Below are 9,554 nucleotides of genomic sequence, written 5' to 3' on the forward strand. Positions count from 1 at the left end.
ACTGACGATTTTTTATTGAAAATATATTTTAAAAATACTTTTAAGAAAAGTTGCAGCAAAATTTTGGCATTGTTTCCAGGGAACAACAATTTAAGACTAAGTACTCACTTTACTGTCTCTATTTCATGTATATTTAGGACTGCTAGTTTGTTTTCACAATTTTTTTAAGATTGCCTAGTTTATTTTCTGTTGATATCTAGGATTGTTTAGTTTGCTTTGGTTCATTACTTAGGATTGTTAGAACCACGTTGAGTGCAAACTATAGAGCCAGTTTATTTTTTTTGCCTGTCCTACCTACTAGGGTACCATTTTAGGTAACTAAGCATGTAGTTTGTTTTGAAGCTCTATACTTGCACTTGGGTGGTGGTTATTTATTTTGTTACTTTCTTGCTTGCTTCGTAGCATGTCTTGATTGTGATTGCACGCTAGTGTAGGTAAAAAGCCCTTGGGATGAGTATTGCACCGGTCTCAACTCAGCAGTGTATGCAAGGGCAATGCGCTTTAGGCCCTAAACTTGTTGATCCTGTTGATAACCCCAAATTAATCCTTAGGAGATTCCATAGAACCAGACCCATGTCGGAAGACCTTGCCCAAGTTCGTCTTTTGAGGGAGTACTTCGTTCCTACAAAGTATACTCTCATCTCCTGCATTGTGCGATATGATATAGGAGCCCCACAATATGAAATCAAGGCTATTGTCATCCAAATATTATCATCCTTCTATGACCTTAGTAATGAGGATCCCTATCATCATCTCGATGAGTTTCTAGAGATTTGTTTCACTCTTAGGATCAACAATTTTTGAGATGACATGCTTAGGTTAACCTTGTTCTCATTTTTCCTCAAAGACAAAGTCAAGCATTGGTTAAAGTCTTTGGATACAATTCAAATTACTACTTGGGATCGGATGCAAAAAGAATTTTAAAAAAAATATTTTTCAATTGGTAGGACGAATTAATTCTGTAAGGCTGTCACTAGTTTCACAAAAATAGAGAAAGAACAGTTCTATGAGACCTGAGAGATGTTGAAAGATCTTCTCAGGAAGTATCCCCATCACCAAGTGCCCAAATGGCAACTGGTGCAATACTTTTACGATGGGCTAATCGAGAAAAATAGGTAAATAATTGACGCAGCTTGTGGGGGCACATTTATGCTCAAGAGAGAGGACAAAGCATGAGCCTTGTTCAAGACTCTGAGTGAGAATTCTATGAATCATGCTTTAGACTCAAGAGCAGAAAGGGCAACACCTGCCACTAGGGGAGCTAAGAAAGTTGGTATGTATGAAGTGTGGACAAACCTTGAGTTGCAAAACAAGGTAGACCTTTTGATTGAAAAATTAGACCAGTTGTTGTCAAATCTCACACCAGCATGGTGTGCGTGCTGTGTGCGAGCCCATCACACCATGTTATAGATTGTCCTGTTATACCACAATACCTTGAATTTGTGCAATAACAAGTTCAAGCAGCGTAAGGTTTCACCAAGCTGGCGAACAACCCATTTTCCAACACTTATAACCCTGACTGGCGAAACCACCCCAACTTCTCGTACAGAAATCCATAACAACAAGCCCCTGCTCCTCTCCAGACCCAGGTTAGGCCAAGTAGCTATCAACCTAGCTACCAGAGACCCAATTTCCCTCAAGCTCAGCCTATGTTTAGCCAACCTATTTCTCAAGAACCTACATCTAGTCAAACCTTTGAAGAGAAAATGCTTCAAGCCTTTGCAGACATAAAGGCAATTCTGAATTCCCACACATAGTCAATAGCTAAACTAGAAACTTAGATGGGACAGCTAGCGGAGGGGTTAAGAAGGCATAGCGAGTAGACACTACCTAGTCAACCTATGGTCAATCCCTGAGAAAATGATCTAATCCATGGCCTGCATATGACTAACTCACACTAAGAGCAGGCCAAGTCTATCACCACTATTAGGAATGAGAAGGAATATAATGGTACCATGGAGACGATTGGAGAGCCTCAAAGACAAAAAAGTGATCAGTTGGTCTCCTTAGATTCACCCCAGGAAAGCGGAAGGGCTCCACAACCTGAGCCTCCCAGATCATACATACCCAAAGCCCCCTTTCCTGAAGCACTAAAGAAGCCAAAGTCTTTTGGCAAGCAAAGGGTGAAAATGCAAGAGATGCTTGAGTTATTCAAGTACGTGCAAATAAACCTTCCCTTGTTGGATGTCATTCAGTAGGTCCCTCCATATGCGAAGTTCAACTTTGCACACAGAAGAGGAAGTTGTGGTCTAATACACCCAAAAAAGTATACTTGGTTGAGCAGGTAAGTGAGGTGTTGCAACACCAAACTCCACCTAAGCTAAAGGACCCAGGGCCCTCTATTATCTCATGCATCATAGGATACATTATTGTTGAGTACGCCTTGCTCATCCTTGGAGCAAGTGCAAACATCTTATCAAGTTTCTTTTATGACATATTTGGGTTAAAGGATATGGAACCCACACCTATGACACTGCAATTAGCAAATAGATCAATCAAGGTCTCACAAGGGATTCTTGAAGTCGTGTTGGTCAAAGTGGAGGATTTCTATTTCCCTGTTGACTTTATTATTCTGGATATGGAGGGAGTTAACCACGTCAGGCAGACGTCCATTATCTTGGGACGACCCTTCTTGACTACAACCAATGCGTGCATCAATTGCCGCACAAGAGCCATGGATGTGTCCTTTGGTAACAAGAAGATGGCGTTGAACATTTTCAATGCTGCCATGAGCCCTGCTGGCGAGGATGCTTGCTTCCAGGTCAACTTGGTTTAGGACCTAGTAGAAGCAGAGCCCCTTTGGACGTTGAATGATCCACCTTAGGATGAGGATGATGAATCACTCAGAGAGGATAGCTTGGGATTAATAGATAGACTTTCAGGTGAGCTTAATTGGACCTAGAACTTTGAGCCTCTCCTGGATCTGGCAAAGCATGCTGCCAAACCCTCAATCGAGAATCCGCTTGAGCTTGAGTTGAAGCCTTTACTAGCTTATCTCAAGTATGTCTTCTTAGGAAAAGAACATGCCTTGCATGTTATTATTGCGGTAGACCTGACGAGCACCTAAGAGCGTCAACTTTTTTTAGTCTTGCAAGAGCACAAAGATGGAATAAGATGGTTTGTGGTAGACCTAAAGGAGATAGATCCCTCCTTTTGCATACACCGGATCATCATGGAAGATGATGCTAAACCCTCTAAGGAGTTGCAAAGGAAGTTAAACCCCCACATGAATGAGGTGATTAAGAAGGAAGTATTCAAGTGGTTAGACGCTGGGATCATATATCCTATCTTCGACAGTCAATAGGTAAGTCCAACTCAGGTCATTCTTAAGAAATCTGAGCTCACTATGACCATTGATGACAAAGGAGAAAGTATCCCCACAAGGACTACCACAAGATATCGAGTGTATATTAACTATAGGAAGTTGAACAATGCAACATGAAAGGACCATTTTTCGTTGTCGTTCATCGATTAGATTCTAGATCGACTCGCAGGCTAGAGATATTTTTGTTTTCTGGATGAATATTCATGATATAATCAAGTGGTCGTTCACCTTGATGACCAGGAGAAGACCACGTTCACTTGTCCATATGGCACCTTTGCTTTCAAGCGTATGTCGTTCGGACTCTGTAATGGCCCAACAACTTTTCAGAGGTGCATGATGGCTATCTTTTCAGATATGGTATGGATGACATCCTAGAGTTTTTTATGGAAAACTTCTCAATGTATGTCTCATCTTTTGATGATTGTCTCCAAAAGCTATCTAGAGTGCTCAAACGATGCATGGAGACTAATCTTGTGCTTAGTTGAAAAAAGAATCATTTCATGGTTAAGCAAGGGATTGTCTTAGAACACATTGTGTCTGAGAAGGGGATTGAGGTTGACAAAGCAAACGTGGAGTCCATTGCCAAACTTTTTCTGCCAACCTCAGTGCGACATGTTAGATCATTTCTCGGGCATGCAGACTTTTATAAGTGATTTATAAAAGATTTTAACAAGATTTCATGACCATTTTTTAACTTGTTAGCTAAGGATCAACCTTTCAAATTCGATGATGCATGTATGAAGGCATTTCTTACTCTCAAGGAATCCCTGACCTCAACGCCCATTTTGAGATCTCCTGACTAGTCATTACCTTTTGAGATAATGTGCAATGTTGCAGATTATGCAGTAAGAGCTATTTTAGGCTAAAAGGTTGATCGAAAGCCGTACGTTATTTACTATGCTAGTAGAACCCTCTCTGATGCTCAAATGAATTACACCACTAAAGAGAAGGAATTGTTGGCTGTGGTGTTTGCGTTGGAGAAGTTTTGATCATATTTATTGGGCTCTAAGGTCATGGTTTACTCAGATCATGTCGTTATGCGGTACTTGATGAGTAAGAAGGACACAAAATTGTGACTCATCTGATAGATTCTGCTATTACAAGAGTTTGATCTTGAGATTCAAGATAAGAGTGGATGCAAGAATCTGGTACCAGATCATTTGTCCAGACTGACAGTGGAGTCATCCCTGATCAGAGACAGATAGATGACTCGTTCCAAGATGAGCAGATCTTACATGTTAAGCGTCTTCCCTAATTTGCTAACAATATTAATTATCTGGTGACAGAAAAGTTTCTTGCGCATTGGTGTAAAAATGAGAAAGATTGGTTTTTGGCGCAGGTGAAGCACTATTTTTGGGAAGACCTAAAGTTGTTCAAGTTATGCACTGACCAGATGATTCGTAAGTGTATCCCAAAGGAGGAGAGTGGGTCTTGGCCTTTTGCCGGTTCTTAGCTTGTGAAGGACATTTTTCCAGTCAGGAGATTGCAACAAAGGTCCTCTAATCTGGATTTTGGTGAACTACACTGCATAGAGACTCACATGAGTTTTGCAAGCGATGCTTGCGGTGCCAGCAGACATGGAACATCTTCAAGAGAAACATGATGCCCTTGCTCCCCATCTTGGTGGTAGAGATTTTTTATGTTTGAGGAATTGATTTTATGGGTTCCTTTTCACCATCGATCGAATATGTTTACATTTTGGTAGCAGTCGATTATGTGTCCAAATGGATCAAGATCGTAGCCATCCGGACTAACGATCATAAAGAAGTGATTAAGTTTATTAATCATAATATTTTTAGTAGGTTCAGAGTTCCTAGAGCGATAATTAGTGATGTGGATAAGCATTTTAAGAATGTACAAGTTGCTTCTCTTCTTAGGAAGTACTCAGTGCATCATAAAATTGTTACACCCTACCATCCATAAACCAATGACCAGGTCGAGGTTTCTAACAGAAAGATCAAGCAAATTTTGTAAAAGACAGTCAGACCTGACTGTAAGGATTGGTCTCAACGCTTAGATGACACTTTATGGGCATACAAGTCTTCAAGACCCCAATTGACATGTCTCCCTACTGGTTGGTATTCAGGAAGCCATGCCACCTTCCTATTGAGTTGGAATACAGGGCCTATTGGCTATTAAGAAATTCAATTTTGACATAGCCCAAGCTGGCAAAGAATGCAAGCTTCAGTTAAGCGAGCTCGAAGAGTTGCGTAATGATGCATACGAGAGTGTCAAAATCTATAAAGCTCGAACCAAGGACTTTCATGGCAAGCATATCTTGAGAACGCAATTTGAGCTTGGGCAAAAAGTTTGGTTATTTAATTCGTGACTCCAGCTTTTCTCAAGGAAGCTTAGGTCAAGATGGGATGGTCTGTTTGTAATTCAGGAGGTATTTTCACACGGTGCAGTTGATGTCCTAGACCCTAGAATGGGCGGGAGATTCAAAGTCAATGGGCAGAGGGTGAAGCCTTGTATTTTAGATGTCGTAGTGAACCAAGACATTGAGGTTATTGACCTCGTTGATGTATAGAGTAGCGTGCATATGTACATTATGTTAGGAGTAGAGTGCATTTTTGGTAGATAAATAGTTTTTGCTGCATATTTCTTTCTTTTTATTATATGAGCATGAATGACAGATCATGTATACATCTCACCACCTGGTTAGTGTTTATGAGTGGAAGGTGACAAGACAACTTAGAGCCTCTAGAGAAACAACTTTTGAGCCAACTCAGCAGGAAATCATGCATCTACGTGTGCATGGCAGTGGTAAATTGACGAGCATAAATCATCGCATGTAGGGTTCCATCGCAAACAACATGTGGTATCTATCCTTTCTCTCGTGTTTATTTTATTTCCTTGGTGTGCATTCATTTAGTTTGCATATAAGCATGGAGGAATGTCACTGAGGACAATGTCATTTAAGCATGGGGGAGGGTACAGTATGCACATCCATATTTTTTTTATTCATGTATATGTTTTTATAAAATTCATAAAAATGAGGCTTTGAGAAAACAAGTTTAGCTTTATATTAGTGAATTCTGCAAAGGCGTGACATTTTAGAAGTTATTTTTTTAGACCCATGTGGATTTTTTTTTGAAATCAATCTAGAGCTAATGATTATTTATGTGGATTTCAAAGATATATATATATATATATATATATATATATATATATATATATATATATATATATATGAATGTTAAAGTTTATTTTGAATCACAAGTATGAATATGCACAGTATAAAAAAAAAACAATGGATATATAAAGAAAAGAAAAGAAAAGAGCATATATGTAGTTTATTTTGATTTTCTTAGTTGTTCCTTCCTTAGTAACTGGGTCCAGGAACAAGTTAAAGTGTCTGCGCTCACACGAATAGGACAATTAAGATGGTCAGACTTCTTGTCTAGTCAACACCTATGGCCTTTTAAGTTCGAGCAATTAAGCTCAAGGGGTGTTCTACACCTGGTGCCCTAAAGCCATCTGACTTGGGAGCCACTAGCCCCAAGCTCGCTATATAAACCCATTAGAAAGATTAAGAGGTGTAGGCATTGCACATGACAAGAAGAAAACTAATATGTAGTTATGAAAATCTAGGGCCTAGTGACTCGAGTGACTAAGTCTGAGGGATACTCTGTATCTAGTGCCCTAAGGTCGTCTGGCCTGAGAACCATTGACCCAAAGCTTGCTACATGAGTCACGAAAGCTTGAAAATTGACATAGTGCTTAGAGAAAAAGAAAAGAAAGAAGAGCCTAATGAAAATGCATTGCTTAAGAAAACTTGTGAAAATCTGTGCAAAAAACATGTGTGAGGATAGATGGGTAATAATATGAATATGCATGATTTTTTGAGAAAGAAACATAAATAATTGCGAATTTTAGAAAGGTAGAATTTTTTTTTACTACTGTGGCAGAGTGATTTGATTCTAATTTGCCATGAGACTGCAATTTCATGAAATATGTGTTTAAACTAGCTTTCTTGAATGCCTAATATTTTTGAAAAATGATTGAATGTATACATGACAGAGATGTTTGTAGGTAGCATCACTGCAAACCCTCACGAGACCTCACTCGTCTACTGGGGTAACCTAGGGGTTTAAAGGGCTTGTTGCATATGCTAAATGCAACCGTGATTTCTATAAAAGTGAATTAGGCTAATAAGATGTTGCATATTAGTTTTTGCATTTAGGCCACTGATTTGCATGTTTTTTTTTTGCTTTCGCTTAGTTTAGGAATAAAGTTTCCTCGAGGACTAGCAAACGATAAGCATGGGGAAATTTGATCATACATATTTTACTCATATTTTTATATACTTTTATGCATGATCTTGTGCATACTCAATATTTAAATGCTCATATTTAGTTGATTTTGATGTGTTTTCATGCAGGAAAACTTCATTTCGAATTTCATCGAAATCGAAGTTAAAATGAGCAATTTGATGGCTTTTGGATTGAACCCTGAAAAAATGGATCGGGTAAAATTTAAACTCCAGATTTGACCCACCTATGTTTTAGAAATAATTTAGTTTCTAACATGGTTTTTGGAAATAATGTTTTAATTTTAGTAATTTGAAAATTATTAAAATTAGGATTTTTTTTTTTAGAAAAATTCTAAAAGTTCTCTTCTAACCCTAAGCCCCATTATAAAAAGGAGTTTAAGAGGAGAGAGGAACATTTTTCCTCCTTGGGATTCATGCCTCCCTCTCTCCCCTTGCTTCTTTTCTTTCTCTCAGCCGTCCCCCCCCCCTCTTCTTCTTTTTCCTCCTCCTCCTTCTTCTTCTTCCACCTCTTCCCTTCTCCCTCCATCGGCCAGCTGGTTTGGGTTCTTCTCATGATTGAAGATCAACTCCAGAGATGCATAACAAGCCACAACGTAGGGGAAAGGATGCTCTTCTTCTCCCTAATCCGTCGGAGGTGAACCACGCGGTGAGTCTCTTCTCACTTCTTTCTTTAGTTTAGGTTTGCATGCATATAGATTAGTTTTTTTAGAATTTATTTCAGCATTAAAGTTCAATTTTTATTTGTGTAAAATTTTGATTTTTAAAATCACCAACCCAAGCTGTCGGCCATACTCGTGCAGTCGCAAACGGTCGACCAGACCTATTTGCATAGTTTTTTTTAGTTAGTTGTAGAGATCGATTGTTAGTTTTGTTATTTTTTTATATATTAGGTTATCATTTTAATTAACAATACACATGTTAGGATAACATTTTTGCAAAAACTTCATGCGAGTTTGATATTAAAAATCTAGTCTGTGCATATTTCATAACACTGAAACCGCGTGTTCTATGAAATTGAATTTTTTTTGCAAAATCGTGACCTATTCTTTTCCCAATTAAAGTTGTTTCTTTTCTTAAATTTAGTCGTAGCAATCTGTTATATTTAGATTCATTTCAATTATTGTTTTAGTGGGACTAATCATAACTAGAATAAATAGTCTAGTTTGCCTTTATTTTTTTTGTTGGTTTTGAGTTTTGCAGGTGGGTCATGAGCTTATTAATTTTAGGTGAAACGCATCAGCAGTAGACATATCAAGGTCGTACATATGAGGACAACATAAACTAGTTCGCGAGCAGACCAAGACCTGCTATTTTTATTTTTTTAGGGCATTAGGCCAATTATTTATTTTGGGTTGTATTAATTTTTATTTTTGCTCGAACATTTGTAATAAGATTAATTGCTCATTGATTTATTTTTGAGACAATAAGGAGTGTGTTTTGTTTGGAGTACAAAGTTTTAACCCGTTCCTTGAGTTCGACCCTGACTTCAACACTAGTATGAGCCGGTTATTTATAATTTGATGCATAGTTTGCACTAAATTTTTTTTATTGAAAATATGTTTTGAAAATACTTTTAAGAAAAGTTGAATTAGATGTTATATGCAAAAATCAACAACAAGTTTATATATGATTCAAGAAATTCATAAAAAATAAATTTTTTTGCATATTTATCATAATTTCACAAATATTTAACTATGATATTTACAATATTTGAATATTCACAAATAACTTTACGTGAGAGCATTCAATATATGTAAAAAGTAAGTTATTTATGAAATTAGTGGTAAGTGTTTCACAAATATATTTTTGTGAAATATTAATGTATATGTGAGAGAATGATATTTATGATTTTGGTGGTTTCGATTTCACCAAGATTTCACAAATAAATTTATGTGAGTTCGTGAAGTATAAATTCACATAAAAAAACCTATGCTTCTGAATTTAAGTGGGTGT

The sequence above is a fragment of the Nuphar pumila genome, chromosome 4, assembly GCF_984573655.1.
Source record: "Nuphar pumila chromosome 4, dmNupPumi1.hap1.1, whole genome shotgun sequence".
In the NCBI taxonomy this organism is placed as follows: Eukaryota; Viridiplantae; Streptophyta; class Magnoliopsida; order Nymphaeales; family Nymphaeaceae; genus Nuphar; species Nuphar pumila.